The 9,416-nt window shown below is 38.5% G+C and overlaps 1 pseudogene; it reads left to right on the forward strand.

Annotated features, from left to right (window-relative positions):
* The first annotated feature begins 2,882 nt into the window (after positions 1-2,882).
* On the forward strand, positions 2,883-4,129 carry LOC113265024 (elongation factor 1-alpha 1-like; annotated as a pseudogene).
* The last annotated feature ends 5,287 nt before the right edge of the window (positions 4,130-9,416 follow it).

The raw sequence follows: 9,416 nt of genomic DNA on the forward strand, positions 1-9,416 counted from the left end.
TAGTTATTAAGAATAATAATTCTACAGTAAGCATCTTTTCATACTCATAGTGTACTTCTCATTTCCATGTAAAAAAGTCTACAAGATAAAATTGCTAGGTCTCAGCAATTTTTCATTTAATATTTCTTCACATGTGCTTTGATTCTCTCAGGGTTGAGCCAGAAGTTTCACAGGAGGTGAAACGAATCGGCACAGGAGGTGGTTTCTCTAATCCTTAACTTTGTTAGGCTCTTTCTGGGTAAATGGCTTTTGTGGTTTCCTTCTTTCTGGTGGTTTGTTCCAGACGCGTTGATCTGTTTCGTAGGTTCCACTGAAGTCATACTTTTCACCCTTTTCACCAATCACACATCAAGGCTCATCCAATTTCTCTCCATTTCTCTGGCCTCTGTTGAAGATTTCCCTTCAGCCTTTCAAAATAAAGGCACATGGATATGGGGCAGTAGATTTACTACAGGATCCTGTCAAAATCTACTCTTTAGTTCCTTGAGGTCTTAACATTTTTAGATAGCTATCACTGATAGGAGTTTGTCTCCTTATGGCTTTAGAATGGATAAGTTGTTTCTTATTCTAGAACTAAGGTCATAGTGAATATGCTTTACCAAATTATTCATTCTAGATAATACCATCTTCGGTAAAAAACTACCTGGAGAGTACTCTCATTTTCTATACCTCTCTGATGGCTGTCACATCATCTAAAGTAACAAATGTGACTTCTCTAAGAAAGTTGACTTATCATTTTGCTAATGGGTGGTACATCATGATAGCTTAGGTCATATATCCTAGAGGTCAAGTTTAGGCTCTAATAGACAGGATCTAATTTTACAGTTGTATCAAATTCAAAATAACGGTGACTTTGCCTCTTCCCAAATCAGTATGAATGGCCATAGGGTCGTGTGGCTGACATCATTTGGGGGTAGCACACTGCTGTTCCATCAGCAACGTCCACATAAAGCTTAAATTAGATTTCCCTCTCCACGAAGTGATGAACAGAAAGACAAACCACCTATTCAGCTTTGTGTTTGCATGCTCATATCTGAAAGGAATATAAATGAAGCAAATAATTAAATGACTACAAAAAGAAGTAAATAAAAGCTCTTCTCTTCTCCTGACACCAAAATCATCATAAAAAAAAACAGCCTTCTGAAATTTCTGTTTGCAGCTTTGAGAAGAGGGTTTGGACCCTTTTCAGGCATCCAGCTTAAACAAGCAAAACAAGCAAAAACAAACAAATGAACAAGATAAATAAATCAAAATAAACAAATGAAAAACTCTTGAGTAAATCATGAGGCTCCAGATTGTGTAGTCTTTGTCTCCCAAAGGAATCTTTACTTCCCACGTGTACTTTATAAATACAATTTAAAGATTTCAGGCTATTAAAATATAAGGAGCAAGAATATTTCATCATTTAATCCCAGCACTCCAAAGGCTCTTGTGTGTGCCAGACATCAAACACACATTTATGGGATTAATGAAAAAATTAGAGTTCTGAATCAAGGAATGATGAATGAATGATGGCTGTGTTTTCTTATAAAGATGCAAAATGTGGATGCATGTGTCAAGGGAAACACTACACTGGACAAAGTTAAATAGCCAAGGAAGGCTTTATTCAAGAATATTGCAATAGAGGGGCACCCGGGTGGCTCAGCTGCTAAGCGTCTGCCTTCAGCTCAGGTCATGATCCCAGTGTCCTGGGATCTAGCCCCGCGTGGGCTCCCTGCTCGGTGGCTCCCTGCTCGGTGGGAAGCCTGCTTCTCCCGCTCACACTCCCCTTGCTTGTGGTCCATCTCTCGCTGTCTCTCTCTGTCAAATAAATTTTAAAAATCTTAAAAAAAACAAACAAAAAACTCCCCAGAATATTGCAATAGAGGAAAGAGGCCAGAACTCAGTCTGGCTCAGTTCCACTGAAACAAAAGGTAAGGGGTTTGTCTTCTCTCCACCCCCTGTCTCTGTATCTGTGTGTGTGTGTGCCTCTCTCTCTCTCTGTCTTCTCTCTCCCTCTCTCTCCTCTCTCCCTCTTCTCTCTCTCCTTAACACTAGGGGGAGCTAGTGTAAAGGATAGGAGAGGTTGACTAGTGGAATGTGTCCACCATGTTGAATTTTTCCTGAGTTTGCAAAATGATTTTCTGTATGAGTAGGCTTGCTCACTGGCACCCACAGAAATTAGGCTCCTACTTTTTTTTTTTTTTTGAAGATTTCATTTATTTATTTGACAGAAAGAGACAGCAAGAGAGGGGCCACAAGCAAGGGGGGTGTGAGAGGGAGAAGCAGACTTCCCACCAAGCAGGGAGCCCAGGCGGGGTTCGATCCCAGGACCCTGGGATCATGACCTGAGCCGAAGGCAGATACTTAACAGCTGAGCCACCCAGGCGCCCCTAGGCTCCTCCTTTCTTAACAGAGATGTGGAATACATGTTCTAATCTTCCTTGGTGATTACATTTCAAAGGAATTGCTCCCAAATTCTTGATAAAGACAGTCCTGGGTCACAATACTGGGAAGATGATTTTTAAAAATCTGCGTATACCTCAAAGGGGCAGAGAAGAATTTACAAGTTTTCCAAAATAAATGCTCTACAAAAAGGGACATTTCTTTGGTTGGGAAAAAGACTGTCTAAAGTTTAGTCAAGCTGAGGAGAATGTTACGGGTTTCTTTGCCACGTGCATCTTCTTCATTTGATAGAAATTGATTACAAGGGAAAATTTCTTCTTCTCCCAGTGTATGAGAACTGGTAACTATTTCTGTTATATGAATATTCTGGGAAGGTCAAATATGAGAATATCATTACATGAATTCAGTGAGAATTAAAATACAACTATTACTTTTTCTCAATGGATTTGCCGCCAGAACCCAGGTGTCAGGAAAACCACCTCTAAACCTATACCAGAATGGGAAAGGAAAAGACTCATATCAACATCATTGTCACTGGACATAGATTCGGGCAAGTCTACCACTACTGGTCCTCTGACCTACAACTGTGGTGGGATTGACAAACTATCGAATAATTTGAGAATATGGCTGCTGAGATGGGAAAGGGCTCCTTCAAATATGCCTGGGTCTTGGGCAAACTGAAAGCAGAGTGTGAATGTGGTATCACCACTGCTATCTCTGTGTCACATTTCAAGACCAGAAAGTATTATGTCACCATCACTGATGCCCCAGGACACAGAGAGTTTATCAAAAACATGATTCCAGGCACGTCTCAGGCCGACTGTGCTGCCCTGATTGTTGCTGCTGATGTTGGTGAATTTGAAGCAGTTATCTCCCAAAATGGGCAGACCTGTGAGCATGCCCTTGTGGCTTACACACCAAGTATGAAAAAACTAATTGTTAGTGTTAACCAAATGGATTCCACTGAACCACCCTACAGCCCGAAGAGATAGGAGAAAATCATTAAGGAAGTCGGCACCTACATTAAGAAAATTGGCTACAACCCTGACACAGTAACATTCGTGCCACTTTCTGGCTGGAATGGTGATACATGCTAGAGCAAAGTGCTAACATAACCTTGGTTCAAGGGATGGAAAGTCACCCATAAAGATGGCAAAGCCAGTGCAACCACGCTACTTGAAGCTCTGGATTGCCTTCTGTTGCCAACTGGTTCAAATAACAAGCCATTGCGTCTGCCCCTCTAAGACATCTACAAAATTGGTGGTTTTGATACTGCCTGTGTGGGCCAAGTAGAGACTGGTATTCTTAAACCCAGCATGGTGGTCACCTTTTCTCCAGTCAATATTACAACTGAAGTAAAGTCTATTGAAATATACCATGATACCTTGAGTGAGGCTCTTCCTGGGGACAGTGTGAGCTTCAATGTCAAGAATGTATCTGTCAATGATGTTCGTTGTCACAATGTGGCTGGTGACAGCAAAAATGACCACCAGTGGAAGCAGGTGGCTTCGTGGCTCAGGTGATTATCCTGAATCATCCAGGCCAAATCAGTGCTGGATATGCACCTGTGCTGGACGGTCACACAGCTCACATTGCTTGCAAGTGTGCTGAGCTGAAGGAGAAGATTGATCATTACTCTGGAAAAAAGCTGGAAGATGGCCCCAAGTTCTTGAAATCTGGTGATGCTGTCATCATCGATAGGTTTCCGGGCAAGCCTATGTGTGTTGAGAGCTTCTCTGACTAGCTGGGCCGTGTTGCTATTGGTGACATGAGCCAGGTGGTTGCTGTCGGCGTCATCAAAGCAGTGGACAAGAAGGTAGCTGGAGCTGGCAAGGTCCCCAGGTCTCCCAGAAGTTCAGAAGGCTAAATGAGCATTATCCCCAATACCGGCCACCCCAGTCTTATCCGTGGTGGAAGAACGGTCTCAGAACTCTTTGTGTCAATTGGTCATTTAAGTTTAATAGTACAAGACTGGTGAATGTTAACAGTGCATCATAAAACCTTCAGAAGGAAAGGAGAATGTTCTGTGGGCCATTTGGGTTTTTTGGTGTGTATGTGGCAGTTTTAAATTATCAGTTTTCAAAATCAGTACTTTCTAATGGAAACAATTTGACTAAAAATCTCTCACAAAATTTTGAGACCCATTAAAACAAAAGTTTAATGAGAAAAAAATGTATAACTATCGAATAACAAATCACTTATGTGTTATTTAATAGAAAAAGTTTTGTGCGTGAAGTATTTCTGTCTTTAATCAGCTGGTATTAAATACTAATCCCTTAATCTTTTTTAATTTTTTTTTTTTTTATCCCATTGCTTCTGTTGGTGATAGCCATGCTGGATTGCAGCCCCTGCTGAGTCTCCATGCTACAAAACCTTTCCTCTGATTTGAAGCCTGAGGCATCAGAGGTAAGTGAGAAGTGGGTTGTCATTTATGTCAAAACTTTTCATCTTTGTCATTGTTAGATTTCACACGTTGTCAGTTCATGTCTCAGCTTTTCTTGCCATGCCTCTTGTATGGCTCTTCCTCTTTTCTTTTTAACAGGAACCAACTTGTTCCTGCATCTTCTTCTTGGCCATAAGCAGACATGCTTAAATATATCATGGATGAAGGTGAAACTAAAATTTCTGATCATCCCAGATTGGTTACACATTGTGTCAAATATAAGAAAAGTACTTGAAGGACAATATACTTTCTAAGATGATGACAGTTCATTGTATGGATGAGATTTCCATTTGAGTTGAGTAGAATGTTCTTTACACATGTGAAATTAACTTAATTAGCATATGGCTTTGTTTTAAAACTATAAATGATATAAATTTAAAATGCTCATTTTGAAATAAAATGAGCACACCTTTTAAATTTATGAGACAACATATTGTCATTGAGTAAGGTTTATTTTTTCAAAGGAAGTTTCCAAAGCCTCAGTTTTACCTTCTGTATAATAGAAATAATGTTTTATGATAAATGTTGTATTAGAACAGAGTGGATGCCTTGCATTAGGAAAATGCAAGAGTATATGAGAAAGAGACCGTGATGAAATCTTAGAAAGATAAGGATTTTTATTTAAATGTGAAGTTTTCACAGTGATATCTCTAAAAAAATCAAAAAAAATGGTATCTAAGAGTAACTTATTTTCAAATGCACTTAAATCATTAGTCAGGTGGCACTGCGTTTATCGCATGATTATAGATGCTACATCAGAGGAAAAACAGCTTGCCTCCCTCAGATAAAGATATGTGCTCTCTCCATTCCATGAAGACAATTGCTTCTGGCTTTGTTGTAAATAATCCTATGTTACTTGTTTCTTATAATTCTAAAACATAAGTAATTTTTTACTTTAATATAACTACAAACATATAACCCTAATTAAATTGATTTGCAGATATAAGGTAAAACTTGAGTATTTATAGAAAGATTTTCAGGACAGTTCTATATGGATAATCGAACTGAGCTGGAGATGTGCATTACCAAGTGCAACATAAAGTGGGAATTTTGATAGAGTCATAGGTGCCACAATGTGGCCATAATTTCCTCAACACATATCCTTACACTGGGTCGGAGAAAATGCATGCCTCCTAACATAGCTAAAAAGCATCTACCTGATAGGAATTCAAATAAGAACTAGACTGTTGTACTACATCCAAAATCAAATTTCTATCAAATCAATTACAAACTAAGTTGAAATTACTTAGAATGTTTAATTTGCTCTATTCAAAATTTCATTCAATTTTCTTCATTTTTTTATTCAGCCAACAAACATAGAACTGAGTTAGAGTTCAAATAGAATTAAGGTATCATTGGGGTACCTGGGTGGCTCAGTTGGTGAAGTGTCTGCCTTCCGCTCAGGTCATGATCCCAGGGTCCTGGGATCAAGCCCCTAAGTCCGTGTCAGGCTCTCTCAGCGGGGAGCCTGCTTCTCCCTCTTCCTCTGCCTGCTGCTTGTGCGCTCCCTCTCTCGCGCTCTCTCTGTCAAATAAATAAATAAATAAATAAATAAATAAATAAATAAAATCTTAAAAGAATTAAAGATATCATCATATGAAATTAGAAAGTTCTACATTTGAATTATAGCTCTGTATTCTATAAATTATGCTACTGTTTTTTGTGGTAATTAGATGACCATTAATTGTCCACTGTTATCTGCTGAGATGTTTTATTTGAATATGAATAAGTCAAGGCTTACATGTGATTGACTCTAGGATACAGTTCAGTCTTTAGTATGTCTTGTGTTTTCCTTGGTAGCTGGAGTCTATTCTACTGTGCCTTGGCACCTGGTATTCCCAGTATTGTGATAACCCTTTGTCATTTAATGCTGTCTTTTGGAACACAGAAATTATTCTACTCTCTCCACATCTTGCTAGAGTCATAGGGGAACCTCAATAAAATCAAACCAGGACCATATAGCCATTCCAACTATGGGTGTTTTGCTTCCTTCCTGGGCTTTACCTGAGAGAAGCAGCAAAAATCCCCTGTCCTTGGATTTTAAAAACACTAGTTTTGATCATTACCTTACTCTAAGCTGAGTCAGGGTGGAAAGGGGCATGGGGAGAATAGATGTAGAGTGGAGGACAGTCCCTTTTTAGAAACCTGTAAGCATTTATTCACTCCATATTTCAAGTTGTAGAAGGAGAACTAGTAGTTCTTCACTAGTCCTCCAAGTCATAGTGTAAATAGTGAAAAACTAAGGAGCATAACCCATTAATAGGTTTGTGTTTATGACTGTGTCACAGGTAACACAGAATTAATGAAGAATCATTTTAACTGCTTAGTCATGAATTATTCTTCTGGTGGCAAAATCACCAAAGACCAGGAGATGCTGGTTAACCTAATTTCTGCAGCTTGTGATTGATCTGATGGTTACAATGTGATTCTTAAAAAAATTATTTAGCTTCTCATTAAAGACAGTACTGAACAAAATTAATTGCTACTTTGAGGAATTACTGTAACCTAGCATAATATTCTTAATTTCAATAAGATACCTTGTTTCTTTGTATATAATAAAACATAAAGGCTTTAATATCTCTCTCTGTGTGTGTAAGAAATGGATAACCCATAGTAATTTCTAATAACTTGTAAAGTTTAGTTTTGTTGAGCATTGTTCTGAATCTTAGAAGATTTTTGGTATTTGACTAAATGAATTCTTTCAAGTAGCAAGTAGTCTTCCCCTGACACTAGGCAGAAAGATAGACATTTATGTCAGAATAGCCAGGGGGAGGAAAAAAAAAAAAAAGAGGTAAGGTTAAAATAAATAAATAAATAAATAAATAAATAAATAAATAAATAAATAAGAAAAAAGGAAGAGGGTTATAGAGACCTCTGGAGTAGAAGTTGTCTATGGCATTGTTCCATTCTGTTGGAGGTTCCTTTAAGCTAATTATGCCACCGATTAGAGAGCCAAGTAGCAGAACAACCACCGTCACCTCACCCCACACCTACTCCATCTACTTTGTTGGGTTACATTACCCAGACCCTTCACTGCCCACTCCTACTTATTCACTGAGTCACCGCAAACGTTGCATCTTTGAACACAAAGCACAAGGGGTAGTGTTAATATGTTTAAGAATTTGAGGTGGCGGGGCGCCTGGGTGGCACGGCGGTTAAGCGTCTGCCTTCGGCTCAGGGTGTGATCCCGGCGTTATGGGATCGAGCCCCACATCAGGCTCCTCCGCTGTGAGCCTGCTTCTTCCTCTCCCACTCCCCCTTCTTGTGTTCCCTCTCTCGCTGGCTGTCTCTATCTCTGTCAAATAAATAAAATCTTTAAAAAAAAAAAAAAAAGAATTTGAGGTGGCAAGATTTTGAATTAACATTCTCTCTCCTCATCTCCAACGCCCAAAAGAGCTAAGCAACTAGACATAAGTTCTAAGGAATACAGGACGCAATTATAAAACACCTAACACATTTCTACTTTTAAAGTTGAAAGGTAGTTTGTTCCTCAAATACTCATCAATATGTCTCTTTTTCTATGCATTTCTACTTGCAGCATTTGATAATGTTATTCTGACTTGATTTTGAATGCCCCGTCTTCTTTCTTTTTATCTTCTTCTTGTATTATCATTTTTATATTATATGATTTATTTCCTCAGGTTGCATACACATTTTGACATAAAAAAGATTAGAAAAACAATAATCAAATAAAAAATCTTTTGAATCTTGGAACGTGACTCAGCGTATTTTCCAAAACCTTAAGGGTTTTATCATATTAGATTTTGGAAGTCAGTCTGTGAGATAGGAAAGTAATTATTGGTGTACCTGTGTATTTCTTCTTCCGTTTATATAGGACCCTCGAGGCCATCCTGAAGGTGCTAAGTAGTTTGAAGTATGATGAAAGACATAGGGAACAGCATCTTTTTATCTGCAGGGATACCCTTGTCATAATGTTGTACAGACTTTGAAAAGTCAAGGTTAAAGCCAATTTAGTTAACATTGGGGAGTGTAGCTTTCATTAAGTCTTGAATTTTCATTCATACCATTTTACAAGTGGGACAGATAGCTCTGTGACAATTAGGCAAGCAAAATGGATGTGTTTTTGAGTGAGCTACTTATCAGAAGACAGTAAGCATTTGTTTTATGAAGGACACATTGCTGTCAACCTAACATTTAAAAAGAATAAGTTTATGAGTGTCTCTTTTTTTCAACAATGATGTAAACAGTGTCTAATTTCTTTCAACCCAAGGGTCTGATTTATCAGCATTGCACTCATTAGTTGTTCTGTTGTTGTTTTTTCTTTAATAGTTTTGCTTGGTACAGCTTTCCAACAGCATTTAGGGAACTCTAACAAAGACAGTGTCTCCAGAAGAATCATTTGCGGGCATTTCTGCTGTCGCAGAGTTAGGCAAAGCTTCCATATATTTGCTGCTAACAATTAGTACTTATCCTGGTAAAATCACAAAACCTATTTGCTAACCTGATGTTTACTATAAAGTTTCCACTCCAGTAAGGAACACACCTGGTATTGTTTATGTTCCATGGTTCTATCCTCGCCCTCCCCACAAAACGCTCCCAAATCAACTTCAGAATAATTCTGCAAGAA

This window comes from Ursus arctos, unplaced genomic scaffold, assembly GCF_023065955.2.
Source record: "Ursus arctos isolate Adak ecotype North America unplaced genomic scaffold, UrsArc2.0 scaffold_23, whole genome shotgun sequence".
Classification (NCBI taxonomy): Eukaryota; Metazoa; Chordata; class Mammalia; order Carnivora; family Ursidae; genus Ursus; species Ursus arctos.